The following is a 19665-nucleotide window of genomic DNA, read 5'->3' as shown; positions in this document are numbered from 1 at the left end:
GGTGAGGCCAAGGCTCCCCTTCCTCCTGCCAATCACTGTCCCAGCACACGGATCCCCGTGCTGCGCAGCACTTGGAAAAACTTGGGAAAGGCAAAAGGAAAATGGCACTGCCTGTCAGAAAACAAGTGTCCGTGAACAAACCTGCTGGACAAATTTAATCCCATCCCTCTGCTCCAATAAACACAGGGCAGGCAGGTCTCTCCAGCCCAGGGGAGAAGAGGAAGGAGAACTGCAGGAACACAGGCAGGCACAGGCAGCTCTTGGCACTTCTTCCCTGCAGACCTCTCTGCACTTGGGGCTCTCGGCACTTCATTTATAAAGAAGGGGGGGACAGCAGCCCAGGAATGCCCCTCAAAAACAGGGGCCTGGGCAGCTGGAGATTAGAGGAGGGGAGTTGTGAGGGGAGACACAGAGAGAGAACAGGAACAGGGGTTGTTTGGGAACAGGCTGTGTGTCCAGCAGGGAGGGGAACTGGAAACACGGGAGGCTGGAGGAATGCAGGGGGTGAGCACGGGCCTGCCTTGGATGGATCCTTTTTCCCTTTGCTCAGGGGCCTCAACTCCACCCTCTCTGAGAGCAGCAGGGAACTGCTGCAGGGGAAGAGTTCATTTAGGCACAAGGCAGCGATGCAGCCACTGGGGCAGGGGAAGAGGGGACAGGAACTGAGAGCAACTGACACCAAAATGACACAATCACCACTGAAAGGGACTTTATTGAGCTGCAACACAAACACAGTCACAGCACGCCAGGGCCAGAGGTACCCACAGCACCACCAACACAGCAGCTGGGCTTGCAGGAACACCATCTACTCAAGTTATGGAGCCAGGGGCTGACAGTTGGCATCCATCCTAAAGATGCACTCAGGCATCAGGGCCAAGTCCTGCCCACTCACGGCACAGTTCAGCCCCAGCAGCAGTGGCATTTTCTGCCTCTCCCTCCAATCTCATTTGGGACCCAACAGTTCAATGCTGGGGAATTTTAGCTTCATCAATGTTTTACAAAGTTGTGCTTCCTGAGAACTGGTGCATTTTTGAGTCTTCCTGACTCTTCCAGTGCTGCACTTGCCAGGATCCTTTGGGCCTGGTGTTTTGCTGACAGACAGGGCACTCCAGGAAACAACTTCCCACCAGTCATGGAAGAATAGGAACAGCTTAAACAAACCCAATCCAACACATGGGATACAGATTTAGGGGATACAAAAGGAAAGGAGCAAGACATCCCATCCTGACTGCCCCAGAGACAGAACTGTGGCTCAGCAGAAATCCCTCCCCCACGGCCCCCTCCCGCTCCCCCCCAGCCCACACGGCAGCCCCGGGGCAGCCGATCCCGCAGGCTCCGGCACTGGGACAATTCCTGCGGGTGCCTCCACCCCAGGGGAGGCTGCGGGGCGGCTCCAAGGGGATCCCGCTGGCCAGGCTCTGCCCAACAAAGCCGGCTTTAGGCCAGGCCTGGCACTGTGGGGCCGTGGCCACGGGCAGGTTGGCGTGAGCTCCCCGTTGGCCACCCCTGGAGCGCTGGGCAGGCGCCCCGGCGGGGCCAAGGGGAGAGGGCACGGAACAGCTGCACACACCTTTGCTGCCTTGGCCCAGCACACACTCACAGCACCTGCAGCCTTTAGCCAGGGCCCCCGAGCACACACAGCCCTTACCCTGCTCCTCAGGGGCAGCAGCCCCGGGGCTCAATTCGCAGCCAACTTCTCATCCTTTCCTTTGGTCCTTTGAGCCCTGGGCAGGGCAGAGACACGGGAGAAGCACCTTCCTGTCATTGATCCCAGAGACAGCAACTCTGTTGTTCGTAAAGTCAGTACAATAATTACTGGGATTAGTGGATGGATTAAAGTGTTCCAAAACTTTGTAGCAGGTGGTGAGAATCCTGTAAATATGTCCCACCAGTGGGGAGCAGTGAGCTGTTCTAACCTGATGCCCAAAGGTCACTAATTGACCCCTATAGTTACTGTTTGCATTTGGTGATCAAGTCAAGTCTTATTTCAAATTTGCAGGGCAATAATTTGCACTTACATACAAAAATCCCTGGTTTACTTACATTGAAGTGTGTTATTTTTCCAGCACGATATCAGTCGGTGCACTGCAGCAATTCAGGAGACAACAGCCAGTTAATTTTTGCAATCCAGGATGGGAATACAGTCCTCCAGATCAGTTCATTGGTACCCATTAAGTCATTCTGTGCCTTATTTCTTTGTATTACAATATACACACTATGGCATGTGCACTCAGCCCGGTTCATAAATTACTGCCCAACAGATCCCTTTGCTCTTTTGGCAGCACTTACCCAGAACAGCCCAGCAGGCAGAGCCCAGGGGACGGCACTGCTGCTGTGACATTGTGGCTGTGACTGGCACCGCTCACACAGGGGGACAACAATGCCAGGGAGACCCCCCGGACCCCAGCACACTAAGGGAAACTACAGCATTGCATGGCAACAGTGCTCCCAGCCCCTGGAATCACATCCATACAATCCCACTGAGGGCACCAACAGCCGCCCACACAATGAGCCCGACAGACCCCGGCCCTGCCAGAGAGTCCCCCCAGGCACAAAGTGAGACTGACCCCTGGGCAAGGGCCATTTGCTTCCCAGGTCACCTTGTCCTGGTGTCCTGTTTTGGAGCTGCTTTTCCATCTCCATCCAAATCAAACCAAGTCACCCGACCCAGGCACCTTTTCCAGGGAACTGCCCGGGCCAACAGCATCGCCCAGAGGGACCACAAGGGCTATGAGGATGGCCAGGATCCAGAGTTTCTGTAAGATATCAAGCTAAAACATGGGCAGATCATTCCCTCCACTAACATTGATTCAAAGGAATATATTCCCATCTTCCTTGTCTGCATTTAATCACTAATTCCGTGAGGGTGTCACGTGGTAGCCAAGTAGCCAAACCACTGCCAACTGACCCCAAATCCCTACAAACCTGACACTGCCCTAGTTCTTCCTGTTTCATTCCCACAGGTACAGTGGCTCACTCAGCACATGGACTACTTTTGCCTCCCCCCGTCGTGACTCTGGCACGGGTTATCTGCTCCTGCTTTCCAAAAGTGCCTCCCACTGATAGATTTGGCTGACCCAGCAGTGAGCCATGCATGCTCCCTCTCTTCTCCCAGCACTTGCTTTGGGGCTTTGCCCCATTGCCCCAGTGATTTGTGCTCACTGTCCCGGGGATCTACACCTGTTGCTTAAACCACAGGGCCGTTGGCAACTCCCTCACGAGGCCTCGCTCCTGCCCCGACCCCTGCTCTGGCTCTGGCTCGGATACACCATCTCCATTGCATGGGGCTGCCTTCCTGAGCATGGCCTGGCCTGTGCACCCTGGAGGAGCTTTTGACCCAAGGCCTTAGGGGGATTTCAGGCCCTCTTATCATTTGTTGTTCCCACTAAAGCCCAATAACGTACTCAGAGCCACTTCTCCAACAGGGTCTATCTTGGGCTGGCTTCCAGTAACTTCCTATTCCCAAATCCTAAGGGCACTTCCTTCCTACCTGGAACAGTTCGTTGGGATACATGCCCGGAATAAAGACAAGTGCCACAAACATTCAAACACACAAAATATCTTTATTGCAGTGAGAAGAAGAAGAAGAATAAACTTAGCAAAGAGAATCAAAAGTTCAAAAAGGATACAAATGAACTACCTTATCATGTGGCATTAAAACAAATACTAAGAACAGCATTCAATACAGTCTAAAATTAACTAGTAAAAAGGGAGTCAAAGGGATACCAAAAAGGATCTTCACACAATATTATGGGTAACTACTGACACGCTATTTGGTTAGTAAAAGGGGACATTAAAGGGAAAATATTATGAGTACTAAATAAAGGGTATTAAAGGAACACTAAAGGATATTTAAAGTCTTCCCATCACTAAACTCTGCCTACCCACACAGACAGGCCAGGGCTGTCAGGATCTGCAGCAGCTGGTCGGTGCCCATCCCTTAGCGGGCGTCCCCGCGGAGCAACACAGGCTCGGTGGCAGGATGAGGATCGCTCAGCTCAGCAGTCCTGACAGCCCATTTTTATCAGCTCCACATTACACCACGTAGGGCCAGGACGCAGTGTAAGGGGAGGCCTGAATGGCAGCCAAACACCGCCCGATCATTGCCTGATGGCAACAGTCTGGGCCTGCCCTACTTGTAGGGCAAGGGGCCAGCGACCCCTGCCCACATCATCTTCCTCTCACCAGCATCTTTCTCACCCCTATGGATGACCTCTACCCTTGTGTTTCAAGGGCAGAGGTATCTATCTGGCAAGATGTAGCAGAACCAAGGAAGAACTCAGCTCTCATAACGGGAGATCAGGCTGACTTGCTGAAAAGCACAATGGACCTTACAATTAGCTTGTGCCATCAAGTTCCATTGTACCATACTCCAGCCGGTTTCACATCCTAATAGGATTTCTTTCTCACACCTCTATGCTCCATTGATCATCTAATTCAACAGTTCCCCCCTTACATTACCCTACTTCTGCCAGAGGCTCCAAGGGGCATCATTAGCACTGGCAGGAACCTCTAGTTCCCCCTCTCTGGCTCGTATTGGCCACAGGTCTGGAGCCTGTTGAATTGCTCCCTGAGTTGCTTCAAACCCTCCTGGCTGCTCATTTCCCACTCAAACTCACACTTCTGTCCTGGGACTTTATGGCACGGGCCAAGGATTGGTCCCAAAGGAGGACCTTCTGGTCACCAAAAGCCAAACAAACCAGTAAACTGCTGGGCTTCCACCTTGCTCTGGGGGTGACAAAGCCTGAAGTCACTTGCCTAGTCCTGGGCAACACTTCCTGGGGACCACAACGCCACTGAGGTCCTAAAAATATCACAGGTTGGGCAGGTGCTTGAATTCTGTCTGGATTAACTCCCCCCCTTTCTTTCCACGTGCTGCACTACTCACTCTAATGGTGCTTGTACTCCCTGAACCACTGCCTCACCCATCCAACCATCCCTTGTCCCCTCTCTGACAAGGACAGTGGCTCCAGGTGTTCTGCCACACTCCCGGGGCAGAGGGTGGGACTGTGGAGCCACCCTCGAGGGGGGGAAACGTGCCCAGGGAAAGGGAACTGCCCTCAGTGTTCCCCAGCACAAGGCAGCCCTTGGAAATATCCACTGCAATGGGACACTCAGGGACAGCAACAAGCACCTGCACAAGGCTGCTCTGGCACAGGACCAATTTTAAGCTCAGCTTTTCTCTGCACCACTTCACTTGGTTTCCCACCTCATCCTGCAGTCAAAACTTGCTGCCCTGGCAACTTTTTAGGGTGACCATAAGTTAGAGGCCTCTGCTCCAGCACCCACGAGGGCCTGAACCGTCTGACAGGATCCATTTTTCCAGGGAATTCAAAGCTCCACCTGAGGACCACGGTCTTTTCTCACCCATCCTTGTGCTGGAGCTTGGCCTCCATCTCACTCTGCTTTCAGTTCTTTCCACGGTTACAACATTGGCAGCCCTGGCCCTGGGTGGAGCTCGGCATCCTGATCCCATCCCTCCTGGCCCCCGGAACCGCTGGCTCAGCAATGGGGGGCCCTCCATTGCCAAGGGCACGGTCCCGTCGGGGCTCACGGGGGGAGCAGGACGTCGAAGGCTCCAGCCCTCCTGCTACAACCTTCCACCACTACAGCCAACAGAGGAGCCTCCCCAGCCCTGCCTCCCAAGGCATCCTCAACAAACCCAGCCCAACTCCACAGGACAAACTGCTCCCTGTCTGCCCAGTCCAGTCTAATCCCAGAGGCTCCCAGATCATGCAGAACAACTACTCAGGAGATCAGAGACTCCAGTCCATCTCTTCCTAGCACAGGTTTGGCTGAGTTTGGCAAATAGGGAAACTGAGGAATTCCCCAATGTTTTCCCAATTTAACCCCTGTCACACCAGTCACCTTTGTCGTGACGAGGGAAGAAAGGGACCCTCAATATGAGAATCAGCAAGCTTCGTTTATTGATCATTGTTAACAGCTTAATATATGCTTTATAATTAGCTCATACATATTGCAAAGATTAAGCTCATTATTGGTTCTGCTTAAATGTTGATCTCACCTCTTTACTCTCTTCCTTTGTTGACACTTAGATGTTAATTCTGTCTCTCACTCCCTTCCTTTGTTGACACAGGTGGCTTTCAGTTGCTTTTTGTTTTGCTAATCACAACGACCTGTTTACCAGCCAACTAGCAGGCACAAAGACACTGTAGCTCTGCTATCTCAGATTTTCTCACGGCCTAGGCAAGCCCTGTTCTATAGCCAATTCCCTACACACCTTAACACTGCCAGCCCTTAATTCTCCCTCTACTGGGTTAAGGACTGAGGAAGTTGGACCTGTGTCTGACCAGAACATGTGCAAACCAAATGCTGGGGACTGGAACACACACCTTGCACTCCTGCAGCTCTTACCATCGCATTCAAGAGAAAACAGCCAATTGGAACATCACTGCTCGATTCTTAATCCCAATCCCACACTTCCTTTGCACTTGGAGCACCACTTTTAGAACCCAATTACAGTCCAGTAGAGAGCTCCATGTCTAGCATGGACAGCTACACCTGGGATACTCTCAGCAATGCCTGAATCCAGTGCAGGGACCTTGCTTTGAACTCCCCAGGGCCGGGCACCCCGAGGATCTCCCCGAATAATCCTTTCGGTGCGCGCTGGAGTCCTCGGGGTGCCCCAACCCGGGGGGCACCAACAGCACTGTCCCTCCAGGGGGGCCCAATTTGGTCCCAAAATGCAGGGGGATCTTGCCTGTGTCCCAGACTGGTCCGGGGATCTGAGGCCCTTCCCGAGAAAATCTCGGTGCCGGCGTGAAGGACCAGAGATCCCTTGGAGCCACGGGAGAGCAGGCACAGAGTCCCTCCTGCAGGGCCAATTCTGCTGCCTGAACTCAGCTCTTCCAAGAAGCCTCTAAGATTCAGCTGGTGAGGTTTAGAAGCCAGGCATTCCTTGCTTACAACACCCTGCCATGATCCCAGCCCACCAGGTGTCCTGGCAATCAGCTCCCAAAGGGCACACACAGGTATCTCCACTGCAGCTGATGGGAGGGGTCAGCATTACAGGAGGCTTCATTTTCCTTCCCTGCATTCCTGTTCCACGGTCAGGGCATTTTCCAACACTCACTACCATACACACCTACCCTTAGAAGGTTTCCAAGGGGCTTCACCGAGGCCCTTCGCAGGTCTGCTCTGTCTGGAGCCCTCAAAGTCCTCAGTGCCTGCCTTAGGAACCTCAAGATAACTCACCTGTTTCCAGTGTAACTTAGTGGTGCTTGTCTACTGTCTCACTTCCCTTCTTCCTTCTTTCTTCACCTCCCTTGGTTGGTCCCTTTAAATCCCTTGGCTCAGCTCTGTGCAGTTTCCAGGCTACATCCCACTGCAAAAAGGATTACCTCTTGTTACATCTCAACACTCAGGTATCATTCCCACTTTTTTCTTGACACTTGGCCACTAGGCCAGTGTCTCATTATTTAAAGCAGAGTTTGACTCCTCAGTGACAACAACAGCTACAGCCCTGAATCATAACACAGGCTGAGACACAAACACGGATGGGAACTCTGAAGGATCTGTCGTAACGAGGGAAGAAAGTGACACTCAATATGAGAATCAGCAAGCTTTGTTTATTGATCATTGCTAACAGCTTAATATATGCTTTATAATTAGTTCATACATATTGCAAAAGCTAAGCTCATTATTGGTTCTGCTTAAATGTTGATCTCATCTCTCAGTCTCTTTCTTTGTTGACACTTAGATGTTAATTCTGTCTCTCACTCCCTTCCTTTGTTGACACAAGTGGCTTTCAGTTGCTTTTTGTTTTGCTAATCACAGTGTCCTGTTTACCAGCCAGCTAACCCGGTACAAGTGCATTGTAACCCCCCTATCTCAGATGTTCCCATGGCCTAGGCCAGCCCTGTTCTATAGCCAATTCCCTACAAATACCCCCGTTTGTTTATTCTGGGCCAACAATGTTTTCTCTGTTATAGCACTTACACGTTTAACAATACAAGAAAAATCAATATGAACTATTACTAAAATTATAACAATTGTCAACAACCATCGTAGGCTTTTCTTTAACAAAACTTAAAACCCATTCAGACATAGAACCAAAAATAGATTGAAGCTACGAGTCTGTAAGACTAGTTGTTACTGTTACTTTCTTTGTGTGTTCTACTGTTTCACCCAGGCTCTACAATTCTTTTGTGTACAGGTTAGGTAGTTTGTGCCAGCTGGACAAGTCGTGGCTTTGATAAACACTTAATCTAGATTGAAATAATCTTAACATAAAACAGGTTTGAGTCTCATTATCACTTGTGTTACGTACAGACAGTGATCTCATTAAACTTAACTCCTGGGGATCTTTTGCCAGAGTAAGACCTCGAGGGTTAGTACTAAAATAGACAGTACAAGCACGACGACAATCTGGACAAGAGACAACAACTGAGCGAGCAATAGAATGAATTCAGCTAAATTGACATCTGAAGGCTTCTGTATGCTGCGCTCTCAGTTCCTCACCAGTGCCCTCCTCCTTGCTCTCAGCCCTGTCACGAGGCTCAGGCAACATGGCCGAGGTGGGTGCTGAGGCCAGGCTGAAGGACGAACTGACATGCCTCATGTGTCTGGACATTTACAGGAACCCTATGTCCCTGGGGTGCGGTCACAGCTTCTGCAAGGAGTGCATACAGAAGGAACAGAAATACGCCAGCAGGGCCCTTCCCAGTGCCCACTCTGCCTTTTCCCCACAGGCCCCCGTCCAGCCATGAAGACTTGCCTGACTTGCAAGGTCTCCCTGTGCCAAGCCCACCTGAGTAAGCATAGCACAAAGAACACTCAGAAAAAACTACGTCCTGGTGGGGCTCTGTGGTGCCCAGGTTTTGGCTGAGAGGAAATCCCCCAGCACGGCAAACTGCTGGAATGCTACTGTGAGAAGGACAAGGTCCGCACCTGCACACTGCGCTCCGCCCCCAGCTCCCACAGGGACCACAAGACCATCAGCTTAAAGGAGGCTTTTGGCCAAGCACAGCGTGTTTTTCCCAAAACTGTAAAAGAGGTGAAAAACTATGAAGCTGCACTGGATCGAAGCATAGGAAACTTGCTGAAACAATCCTCTGCAAAGGAGTTCTTTAGAGTACAAACAACGCTTGAAAATTAAGACTTGGCATAACTGGTCCGCTCTGCCCTCCAGCCAGGAGGCCTGAAGACACACTATCCACAACACTGCAGATGTCTCTGAGAAAGCACGCAGGATGGCCTTGACAGCCTAAAGGCTCCCCTGCAACGAGCTGAACAAACAAGGCAGCAACATCGACAACTCCCGATTTAAATCTTGGAAAACACAGAAAAGCTCAAAATGACCCTCACTACTGCCATAGCAGATGCAAATGCAATTATTTCATGGTTTAAGGACCTCACCCCGGCACAAGCCTGCATTATCTCTAGCTAGTTATGTAACTAGCAACTTCTGTAACTGTCACAAAACTTGTTTCTCTACAGCGTCTTGCAGCTTTTCCACGAATTGTGAGAATGGTTCCCGGGCACCTGGATGCACAGTGGCGCACCCTGCCTCGGGCTCTGCCAACCTTGCAGTCTGTACTAATGTTTGCTGGCTTATGGTTTTTACTCGCTCTAAAACTAGTGGTCTCCTGCACAGCTCGCACAGCTAAGGAACAACAGCAGTAGAAAAACTCTACCTGAGACTTAACTTGCATAAATTTCTGAAACAAGGCTGTAATAGAACACCAAATTTATGTAAGAACCTCTTATTTAACCTCAGTTCAGATCAAACAGCTAGCTGGACAGGGCTAGTCTTGAGATAACTAAAACCTCACTACTCATGATAGGAAATTGAAGAATTCATATACCATCCAGAATAAGGATTCACTATGGTTCAACAGAATCGTGTTACACATCTCTAAAATCTTGACACCCGCAGAAAGTATTTTTAAGTTTACACAGTCACACATTCATGTAGCTTTTTTCTTTCACACAACATTCAGGTGGCCACCTCAGACATTCTCCTCAATCACACACACATTTTCAAGTAGTCATTGGCTGTGCACTTCTTATCAGTTTCATAATTCAAAGGAAATTTATGGCATAGCTGCCATCAGCAATCTGCAAATTCTGCATAACTCTCCATGTAAAAGACAAATACAGCAAGAAAGAACAGAATATTATCTTGGAAATCTTCAACTCTTCTCATAGAGCAACGATATTTTATCATAAAGGCAATAAAACTACTTTTGCAGGGGGCAGGACTACATCCCCTTCTGTCTCATCGTTCCGTCTCCAAATCTTCTACCTGCACCCTGCCCCAGGGGGAAACAGCCAAATTTCATGTAAGAGATGCGAAATGGCAAACTATAGGAAGTTCTTAATAACCTTCTGTAATATGCAAAAAGCTAAGCACGGATGTTCTGTTATTTCTAATCTTACTTCAAAGGATTTTTCGTCAGTCTCCCTGTTTTGAAGAAAACGTTTGAGAATGCCATGAGCACACTGCATGTTTAACACCTATTGCTGTAAAAACAATGCAATCTTATTTGATTTATAAGTTGGGATATTGTTAATTTTAAGTTGTTTTTTCTCTTTTGCCTTTTTTCCGTGTTTTACCGTCTTTGCCTCCCCCACGCTCCTCATTGCCGAAGGACGAAGGAGGGGGAGGAGGGGCTGGGCTCACCTAGAGAGATCAGCAGAAGGAACTTAACTTAATCACAGGGTCTGCTTAAAAAGAGACAAAAACGTAGGAGAGGGAGAGAACAGCTGCAAACAGGCACGTTTCAGAGAAGGGGTGATTGGTGTAACGGGGAAAAAGAGAAACAGCTTTCCCCCTCCCCTAGCTGCACCCTCTGAAGCTTTTGCTACCGCCATTAACTCGCCGCTCTCGGAAGAGGAGCGGCACCAGGGAGAAAACACTCGCTGCAAAGAAGGGAAGGGGAACGCACACCCCCCGGGACCATGGCTGTCAGCAGTGCGGGGAAAACAGAGCCCCCCCGCCGCCCGCCGCGCTCGGGGCCGCCGGCGTGCACCCACACGGGCGCACCGCTCCGAGCCGGGGCCAAGCACCGCTCCGAGCGATTCCACCGTCCCCCGGCTCGGTGTCAGCCGGGAGCGCTCCGAGCCGGGGCCACGCAGGCGGCGCGACCACCGCCACTGCCCCGCTGCCCGGCGCCGCCCCGTATTCACTCAGCACGGCGGCGTAAGCACCCAGCGCCGTGAACACAGCCACAAATGTGCAGCGCAGGCCCGCAGCACAGTTCAGATGAAAAGCTGGAAATGTCTTAAGGTGCAACTCAGTCACAGTGTTCGTAAAGTTCATCCCTGCTCTATCAGCAGTACTTTCACACTGCAGCCGTCGTCTCCGATCGTCCTGGATATGCACTGCCGAGATGCTGGCACCGCGTTCATGTTGGCGGGGCCGCTCGGTTGTCCCCGGCCCCGCTCCGTGATCTCTGGTCCCGCTCCGGCTCCCTTCAACTCCGCTCGACTCCCTTTTTACACGATTTCTCCGTATGATGGTATCTAGTAGCATTCTAATGTCCTCAGACTGTGCTTTAATGTCTTTTACTGTTCCAGATAACAATCGCCAAGTTGTAAGGAGGGAAGCAGCAACTTTTTCTCCCTTATAGGCAGCAGTAAAGAGCTTATCACTAAGTTCTTCCCAAGTAGAGATAGTAAAGGCAGTTACAGTGTTCGCTTCATATCCCTGGCCCTTACATGAAAGCAGCATCTGCCGCAAAGCCAGTTCCTCTAATTTTTCTCCCTTTTTTAAGCAGGATAGACTTCCATATAGATGCAACATTAGATCCCTCTTGTTCTCGGTGGCTCACCTGTCCAGGCGTCTTGTCTGGCTGGCCTGGCAGCTTCTCCACTTCTCTCATGTTACACCGAGCTCCGTCTGCGCGGCAACCTCCCACAACTTAACCTCATAACGTCTCCACTCTCTTTCATCAAAAACTGTATTAGGGTCCACAAAACAACTTTTAGCAACCCCCGTCGTAAGCAATCCTGGTAATTCTTTTTTCAAATCTATACCCTTAAGTCCCCGCTTTTCTAAAAAGCACTGGAGTAATAAAAGCACCGCTTGTCTTTCCATACCTATAAATCTTCAGCGCGCTGTTGCAGCCCTTTACAAGACATCGGCGGTGCTGTCGGCCAGGACCCTCCTGTAAGGTCGCCTGGGGCGCGGAGTCCAGCTCTTTCGCCTCTTGTGCTGCTCCAAGACCGACCGGCTACTGCGTTAGACCGTGGCTTCGGGGGATGCAGATTTAACTTACCCCCTGTTCAGGTTCCGGGGACCGCAGATTCAACTTAGTCCCTTGTTCGGCGCCATTTGTCGTGACGAGGGAAGAAAGGGACCCTCAATATGAGAATCAGCAAGCTTCGTTTATTGATCATTGTTAACAGCTTAATATATGCTTTATAATTAGCTCATACATATTGCAAAGATTAAGCTCATTATTGGTTCTGCTTAAATGTTGATCTCACCTCTTAATCCCTTCCTTTGTTGACACTTAGATGTTAATTCTGTCTCTCACTCCCTTCCTTTGTTGACACAGGTGGCTTTCAGTTGCTTTTTGTTTTGCTAATCACAACGACCTGTTTACCAGCCAACTAGCAGGCACAAAGACACTGTAGCTCTGCTATCTCAGATTTTCTCACGGCCTAGGCAAACCGTGTTCTATAGCCAATTCCCTACACACCTTAACACTGCCAGCCCTTAATTCTCCCTCTATTGGGTTAAGGACTGAGGAAGTTGGACCTGTGTCTGACCAGGACATGTGCAAACCAAATGCTGGGGACTGGAACACACACCTTGCACTCCTGCAGCTCTTACCATTACATTCAAGAGAAAACAGCCAATTGGACCATCACTGCTCGATTCTTAATCCCAATCCCACACTTCCTTTGCACTTGGAGCACCACTTTTAGAACCCAATTACAGTCCAGTAGAGAGCTCCATGTCTAGCATGGACAGCTACACCTGGGATACTCTCAGCAATGCCTGAATCCAGTGCAGGGACCTTGCTTTGAACTCCCCAGGGCCGGGCACCCCGAGGATCTCCCCGAATAATCCTTTCGGTGCGCGCTGGAGTCCTCGGGGTGCCCCAACCCGGGGGGCACCAACAGCACTGTCCCTCCAGGGGGGCCCAATTTGGTCCCAAGGCTTCAATGGACAGCCCAAAAGGCATTTCAAGAGCCCTTCTTTGGAACCCACCAACGTGTACGGGTAGGAAGCCACAAGAAGGCCTCATTTATAAATGCAGGGGGATCTTGCCTGTGTCCCAGACTGGTCCGGGGATCTGAGGCCCTTCCCGAGAAAATCTCGGTGCCGGCATGAAGGGCCAGAGATCCCTTGGAGCCACGGGAGAGCAGGCACAGAGTCCCTCCTGCAGGGCCAATTCTGCTGACTGAAAACAGCTCTTCAAAGAAACTTCTAAGACTCAATTGGTGAGGTTTAGAAGCCAGGCAATCTTTTATTCCTATGCTCTTGAATCATTCCAGCCCACCAGGTGTCCTGGCAATCAGCTCCCAAAGGGCACACAGAGCTATCTCCACTGCAGCTGATATGGCAGCATTACAGGAGGGTTCATTTTCCTTCCCTGCATTCCTGTTCCACATTCAGGACATTTTCCAACACTCACTACCATACACACCTACCCTTAGAAGGTTTCCAAGGGGCTTCACCGAGGCCCTTCGCAGGTCTGCTCTGTCTGGAGCCCTCAAAGTCCTCAGTGCCTGCCTTAGGAATTTCAAGAGAACTCACCTGTTTCCAGTGTAACTTAGTGGTGCTTGTCTACTGCCTCACTTCCCTTCTTCCTTCTTTCTTCACCTCCCTTGGTTGGTCTCTTTAAATCCCTTGGCTCAGCTCTGTGCAGTTTCCAGGCTACATCCCACTGCAAAAAGGATTACCTCTTGTTACATCTCAACACTCAGGTATCATTCCCACTTTTTTCCTGACACTTGGCCATTAGGCCAGTGTCTCATGATTTAAAGCAGAGTTTGACTCCTCAGTGACAACAACAGCTACAGCCCTGAATCATAACACAGGCTGAGACACAAACACGGATGGGAACTCTGAAGGATCCACTTTGTTCTGCTCACCAATCAAAAGGAGCTTTTTTAACTAAAGAAGAAGAGACCCCAGGTCCTTTTTCTGCAACTTTGGCTGCTATAGATGTGACCCACAAGACCTGGAAAGGCCCTTCCCACTTCACCTGCAGGGGCTGGCAGTGCCACCACTCGACACGGACCCAGGGGCTGGGCAGGAACGGAGGGGCTGGGGCGTCCAATCCATCGGCCCAGGCGGCACCAGGAGTTCCTGGAGCTCCTCAGGGGAGAGCCTCAAGCCAACAAAGGATTATGGAGATCATTTTCAACTTCAATAGGTATATCTCCTGGAATATGGGGACTTTGACAAGGCCTACTGGTGCAACAAGGACACACTCAAGGCTATCTATTAAAAGCATCTACTAGCACTCAAAAGCTGTCACTATCCTTCTTGCAGGGGCAACTCAGGAAACTCTGTTGGCCAAGAGCCTCCAGGAGGATTTCCAGCTTTTGGGGCTCTCTTTTAACCATTTTTCCCATCACTCTAGCTGGGACTATCACCTGCCCTACAGGGGGAACAGCCCACAAAGTTCACTTGCAGGGATGCCATTAACTCAAAGTCCCTTGTTGGGGGGTCACTGCACACCTTGTCCTTTGTTTGCCCTCCCCAGCAAAGATGCTTCCAACAGTTCTGAGAGATCTGGCAGACCCAGAGCTCTCCTCAGGGAATGCTTTAGCTGCTTAAAGGCTGCCCTTGCACCATCTAGCCAAGGCAGCAAATGCTTACAGGCTCTTCTTAAAAGCTGGTATAAAAGTCTTACCACACATCCAGAGGGAGCAATCCAGAGTCCACCCTGTCCTACTATTCCCAGGAAGGCAGTTCAGGGGCTGTCTGGGGCTCAGGGAGGAGTCAGGTGGCTTCTCTTCTTCCTTTCCCCCTTCCAGATTTTCTCCTTCAAAAGCAACAGCCATCTTTTAAACTTAAGGTTGTCATTCAAGGTGGTTCTCTCAGGTCCTGCACTCATCAATCATCTTGGCCATTGCTTTTCTTGGCAGGTTCTCGCATTCACGTCCTACAAGCAAACCAGGATGAGCCAATTGAGCTGTTACTGCAACCAATCCAAGCTGGCATTCTGATTTTAAAGGATACTGGCTTTGCCTTACCCATATAGATCCCACATCAGGGGTAATACCTACAGGTTCTGCCCTCTTCCACTCTCCTGGAACTCCACTGGCCCACACCACAGGAACAACTGCAGCTGCCACTTCAGTCGGGACCTTGCTGCTGACAGGAGTTATTCCCTGCACAACAAGAGCTGCTGCTTTGACACATTTAGTTCCAGCAATTACAGTTTCAACATCCCCAGTTTTTAATTTCATTTCTGCCTCAACTTTTCCACTCAATCTCTTCCTAGCACAGGTTTGGGTGAGTTTGGCAAAGAGACAAACTGAGGAATTCCCCAATGTTTTCCCAGTTTAACCCCTGTCACACCAGTCACCTTAACACTGCCAGCCCTTAATTCTCCTTCTCTTGTGTTAAGGACTGAGGAAGTTGGACCTGGGTCTGAGCAGGACATGTGCAAACCAAATGCTGGGGACTGGAACACACACCTTGCATTCCTGGAGCTCTTACCATTATATTCAAGAGAAAATAGTCAATTGTACCATCACTGCTCATTTCTTCTGTGCCACAGCAACATCATTCAAGGCCTCTCACTGCCAACCTTATGCTTCTCCCAGTAGCTCCAGTGGTACCAAAACTTGTCCTGAAGGCACAAAGGCTCCTTTTGGGAGCACCACGACCCATCTAGACTGTAGCACTGGAATTCCATCTCCTGGACAAGCTGGGAGAAGCAGGGAAGAAAACCAGGACCTTACAGGTGAATTGGGGGCACCTCTTCATCCAGCAGCAGCTCCAAGAAAGGTACTGAGTCAACACCTCACCAAAAACACAGGAAAACAACTGCCAACACCTCAACAATCACTCCAGTTTTCAATTGATAAAGCAACACTGAAGAAAAGCTTTTCAGGCACTTGGGAAGAGTCCATCCCACTTTAACCAGTTTGTGGGACTCGTTCCCAGCCTCCTGAGGTTCATTTCCCACCTCACTCGGGGCTGCAGTACACCTGGTTCTACACACACACACAGGGAGCTGCTGCTGCTCCTGGATCCCAGTCTCCTGCTTCTCCTTGCAACTCCTCCAGCTGTTTGCCCAGCTCTCCAGTGCCCATTCCTTTGCCCACTGCACTTGTTCACAGCCCCAGGGCTCCCAGGGCCACCCGGGGCTCTCCCCTGCCCTGACACTCAGGGCCCTTTCCCAGCCCCGACTCCATCCAGCACTGACACAGCTGCTGGCACCTGCAAGTCTCCTGCTCCTGCCCTCCCTCTGCCTGCAAAACACTCCTGCCAGCTCCTGCACCCCCACCTCTTACCTCCCAGGAAAACACAGCTGCATCCTCCTGGATCCTCCAGCTGAATGCTGCTGGCTCTGGGCAGCTCCCACCCTTCAGCAGGGGATGCCAAAGGCAGCTCTGGGGACTGTCCCCAGGGCAGGGACACCCACTCTGGGTCACACCAACACTCAGCCATCTCAGGCCTGGGCTCTTCTGCCTGCAGGGCAACAAACAGCCAAGCAGGGACACTGGGACACTCCAAGGAAACAGGGACAACACACTCAGCAGCCTGGCACACCACAGCCCCCAAACCTGCCCAGGCTCCAGCTGCTGCACAGACCTGTGGCCACACAGGACCCAAACCCACCCCCAGCACAGACAACCCTGGGCAGGTCAAGCTGCTCATTCCCAACCACAACCAAACAGCCAGTGCCACTGTCTGCCAGCCCCTGCTCCCAGCAATCAATCATCTTGCCCATTTCCTTTCTTTACAGCTCCTTGCATTCACATTCTACTATCAAACCATCAGCAGCAAATTCAGCTCTTACTAGAACCAATCCAGCTTGGCTTCCTAATTTTAAAGGATACTTGGTTTGCCTTACCAGGAGAGACTCTGGCTTAGGGGTAATTCTTACAGGTTCTGTCCTTGTCCATTTTCTTGGAATTCCACTGGCCCACACCACAGGAACAACTGCAGCTGCCACTTCAGTCAGGACCTTGCTGCTGACAGGAGTTATTATCCCTCTGTAAACACCAAACTGCTTCAATACAAACAATCCAGTGGACACTACAACTCCTTGGCACTTTCAGTGGAACCAGTGCAAGTCAGTTGCTAGGTTACACAAGGTTTTCTTCTCAAGTTGTAATTAATTAAGATATCAAAACAACAACTGTGAGATAAGGGATCCCCCCCAATGGTTCTACTTTTAGGGAAACAAAAACCCAAACCCCCATCCCCAGTACTACAATAGCTCAGGCTCCCAGAAAGGCCCAGGGGCTGGGCTGGGGCTTTTGGCTGCCCTGGAGCACGGGGAGGAACACGAGGTCACCACCCCACAGCCACAGCTGAGAACCCAAAGAGCAGCCACACCAGCAGCTCCTGCCAGCCCTGCTGGGCTGGGCCTTGGGGAGGAAGGGCACTGACCTTTCTTCCTGCCTGGGAGCAAAGAGCCTCCTTGCTGAGCACTTCTCCTGCCAAGGGCATCAGCTCAGATAGGAAGGGCAACTTCTTGCACTGAGCAAGATTCCTCTTCCCTGGACAATCTCTTTCCAACGGAACTCAGAACTACACACAAAAGTTCAGGTGTTACCTAAAATTTCTTAAAAGAACCTCTGAGACTCAGCTGGAGAGGTTTAGAAGCCAGGCAATCTTTTATTCCTATGCTCTTGAATCATTCCAGCCCACCAGGTGTCCTGGCAATCAGCTCCCAAAGGGCACACAGAGCTATCTCCACTGCAGCTGATATGGCAGCATTACAGGAGGGTTCATTTTCCTTCTCTGCATTCCTAATCCCTACTCAGGACATTTTCCAACACTCATTACCATACACACCTACCCTTAGAAGGTTTCCAAGGGGCTTCACTGAGGGTCTTCGCAGGTCTGCTCCGTCTGGAGCCCTCAAAGTCCTCAGTGCCTGCCTTAGGAACCTTAAGACAACTCACCTGCTGACACAGGAACTTGGTGCTGCTGGGCTGCTGCCTCACTTCCCTTCTTCCTTCTTTCTTCACCTTCCTTGGTTAGTCCCTTTAAATCCCTTGGCTCAGCTCTGTGCAGTTTCCAGGCTACATCCCACTGCAAAAAGGATTACCTCTTGTTACATCTCAACACTCAGGTATCATTCCCACTTTTTTCTTGACACTTGGCCATTAGGCCAGTGTCTCATGATTTAAAGCAGAGTTTGACTCCTCAGTGACAACAACAGCTACAGCCCTGAATCATAACACAGGCTGAGACACAAACACGGATGGGAACTCTGAAGGATCCACTTTGTTCTGCTCACCAATCAAAAGGAGCTTTTTAACTAAAGAAGAAGAGACCCCAGGTCCTTTTTCTGCAACTTTGGCTGCTATAGATGTGACCCACAAGACCTGGAAAGGCCCTTCCCACTTCACCTGCAGGGGCTGGCAGTGCCACCACTCGACACGGACCCAGGGGCTGGGCAGGAACGGAGGGGCTGGGGCGTCCAATCCATCGGCCCAGGCGGCACCAGGAGTTCCTGGAGTTCCTCAGGGGAGAGCCTCAAGCCAACAAAGGATTATGGAGATCATTTTCAACTTCAATAGGTATATCTCCTGGAATATGGGGACTTTGACAAGGCCTACTGGTGCAACAAGGACACACTCAAGGCTATCTATTAAAAGCATCTACTAGCACTCAAAAGCTGTCACTATCCTTCTTGCAGGGGCAACTCAGGAAACTCTCTTGGCCAAGAGCCTCCAGGAGGATTTCCAGCTTTTGGGGCTCTCTTTTAACCATTTTTCCCATCACTCTAGCTGGGACTATCACCTGCCCTACAGGGGGAACAGCCCACAACGTTCACTTGCAGGGATGCCATTAACTCAAAGTCCCTTGTTGGGGGGTCACTGCACACCTTGTCCTTTGTTTGCCCTCCCCAGCAAAGATGCTTCCAACAGTTCTGAGAGATCTGGCAGACCCAGAGCTCTCCTCAGGGAATGCTTTAGCTGCTTAAAGGCTACCCTTGCACCATCTAGCCAAGGCAGCAAATGCTTACAGGCTGTTGGAAAAGTTAGCATAACAGTCTTACCACACATGCAGAGGGAGCAATCCAGAGTCCACCCCATCCTACCATTCCCAGGAAGGCAGTTCATAGGCTGTCTGGGGCTCAGGGAGAAGTCAGGTGGCTTCTCTTCTTCCTTTCCCCTTTCCAGATTTTCTCCTTCAAAAGCAAAGGTTCTTGGCTTTCCTTGCTCAAGGAGATGCAGCAAAGGCCATCTTTTAAATCCAATACTGGAAACTCCTTGAGATTGTCATTCAAGGTAGTTCTCTCAGGTCCTGCACTCATCAATCATCTTGGCCATTGGTTCCTTGGCAGGTTCTCGCATTCACGTCCTACAAGCAAACCAGGATGAGCCAATTTAGCTGTTACTGCAACCAATCCAAGCTGGCATTCTGATTTTAAAGGATACTGGCTTTGCCTTACCCATATAGATCCCACATCAGGGGTAATACCTACAGGTTCTGCCCTCTTCCACTCTCCTGGAACTCCACTGGCCCACACCACAGGAACAACTGCA

The 19665-nt window shown here is 50.7% G+C and overlaps 2 long non-coding RNA genes across 2 annotated transcripts; both read right to left on the bottom strand.

The window, feature by feature from the left end:
- Positions 1-7569: 7569 nt before the first annotated feature.
- Positions 7570-13840, bottom strand: LOC113984664. The gene is made up of 3 exons (XR_005562249.1): positions 13733-13840; positions 12064-12216; positions 7570-11922 (listed from the first exon to the last, which is right to left on the bottom strand). It is a non-coding gene; the product is annotated as an uncharacterized LOC113984664 (long non-coding RNA).
- Positions 13841-16828: 2988 nt separating this feature from the next.
- On the bottom strand, positions 16829-18094 carry LOC120322492. Its single transcript, XR_005562248.1, has 3 exons — positions 18073-18094; positions 17555-17695; positions 16829-17154 (listed from the first exon to the last, which is right to left on the bottom strand). It is a non-coding gene; the product is annotated as an uncharacterized LOC120322492 (long non-coding RNA).
- Positions 18095-19665: the final 1571 nt, after the last annotated feature.

Source organism: Pipra filicauda, unplaced genomic scaffold (assembly GCF_003945595.2).
Source record: "Pipra filicauda isolate LSUMZ 115617 unplaced genomic scaffold, ASM394559v2 scaffold974_size42830_pilon, whole genome shotgun sequence".
In the NCBI taxonomy this organism is placed as follows: Eukaryota; Metazoa; Chordata; class Aves; order Passeriformes; family Pipridae; genus Pipra; species Pipra filicauda.
This window is presented reverse-complemented; position numbering and strand designations above follow the sequence as displayed.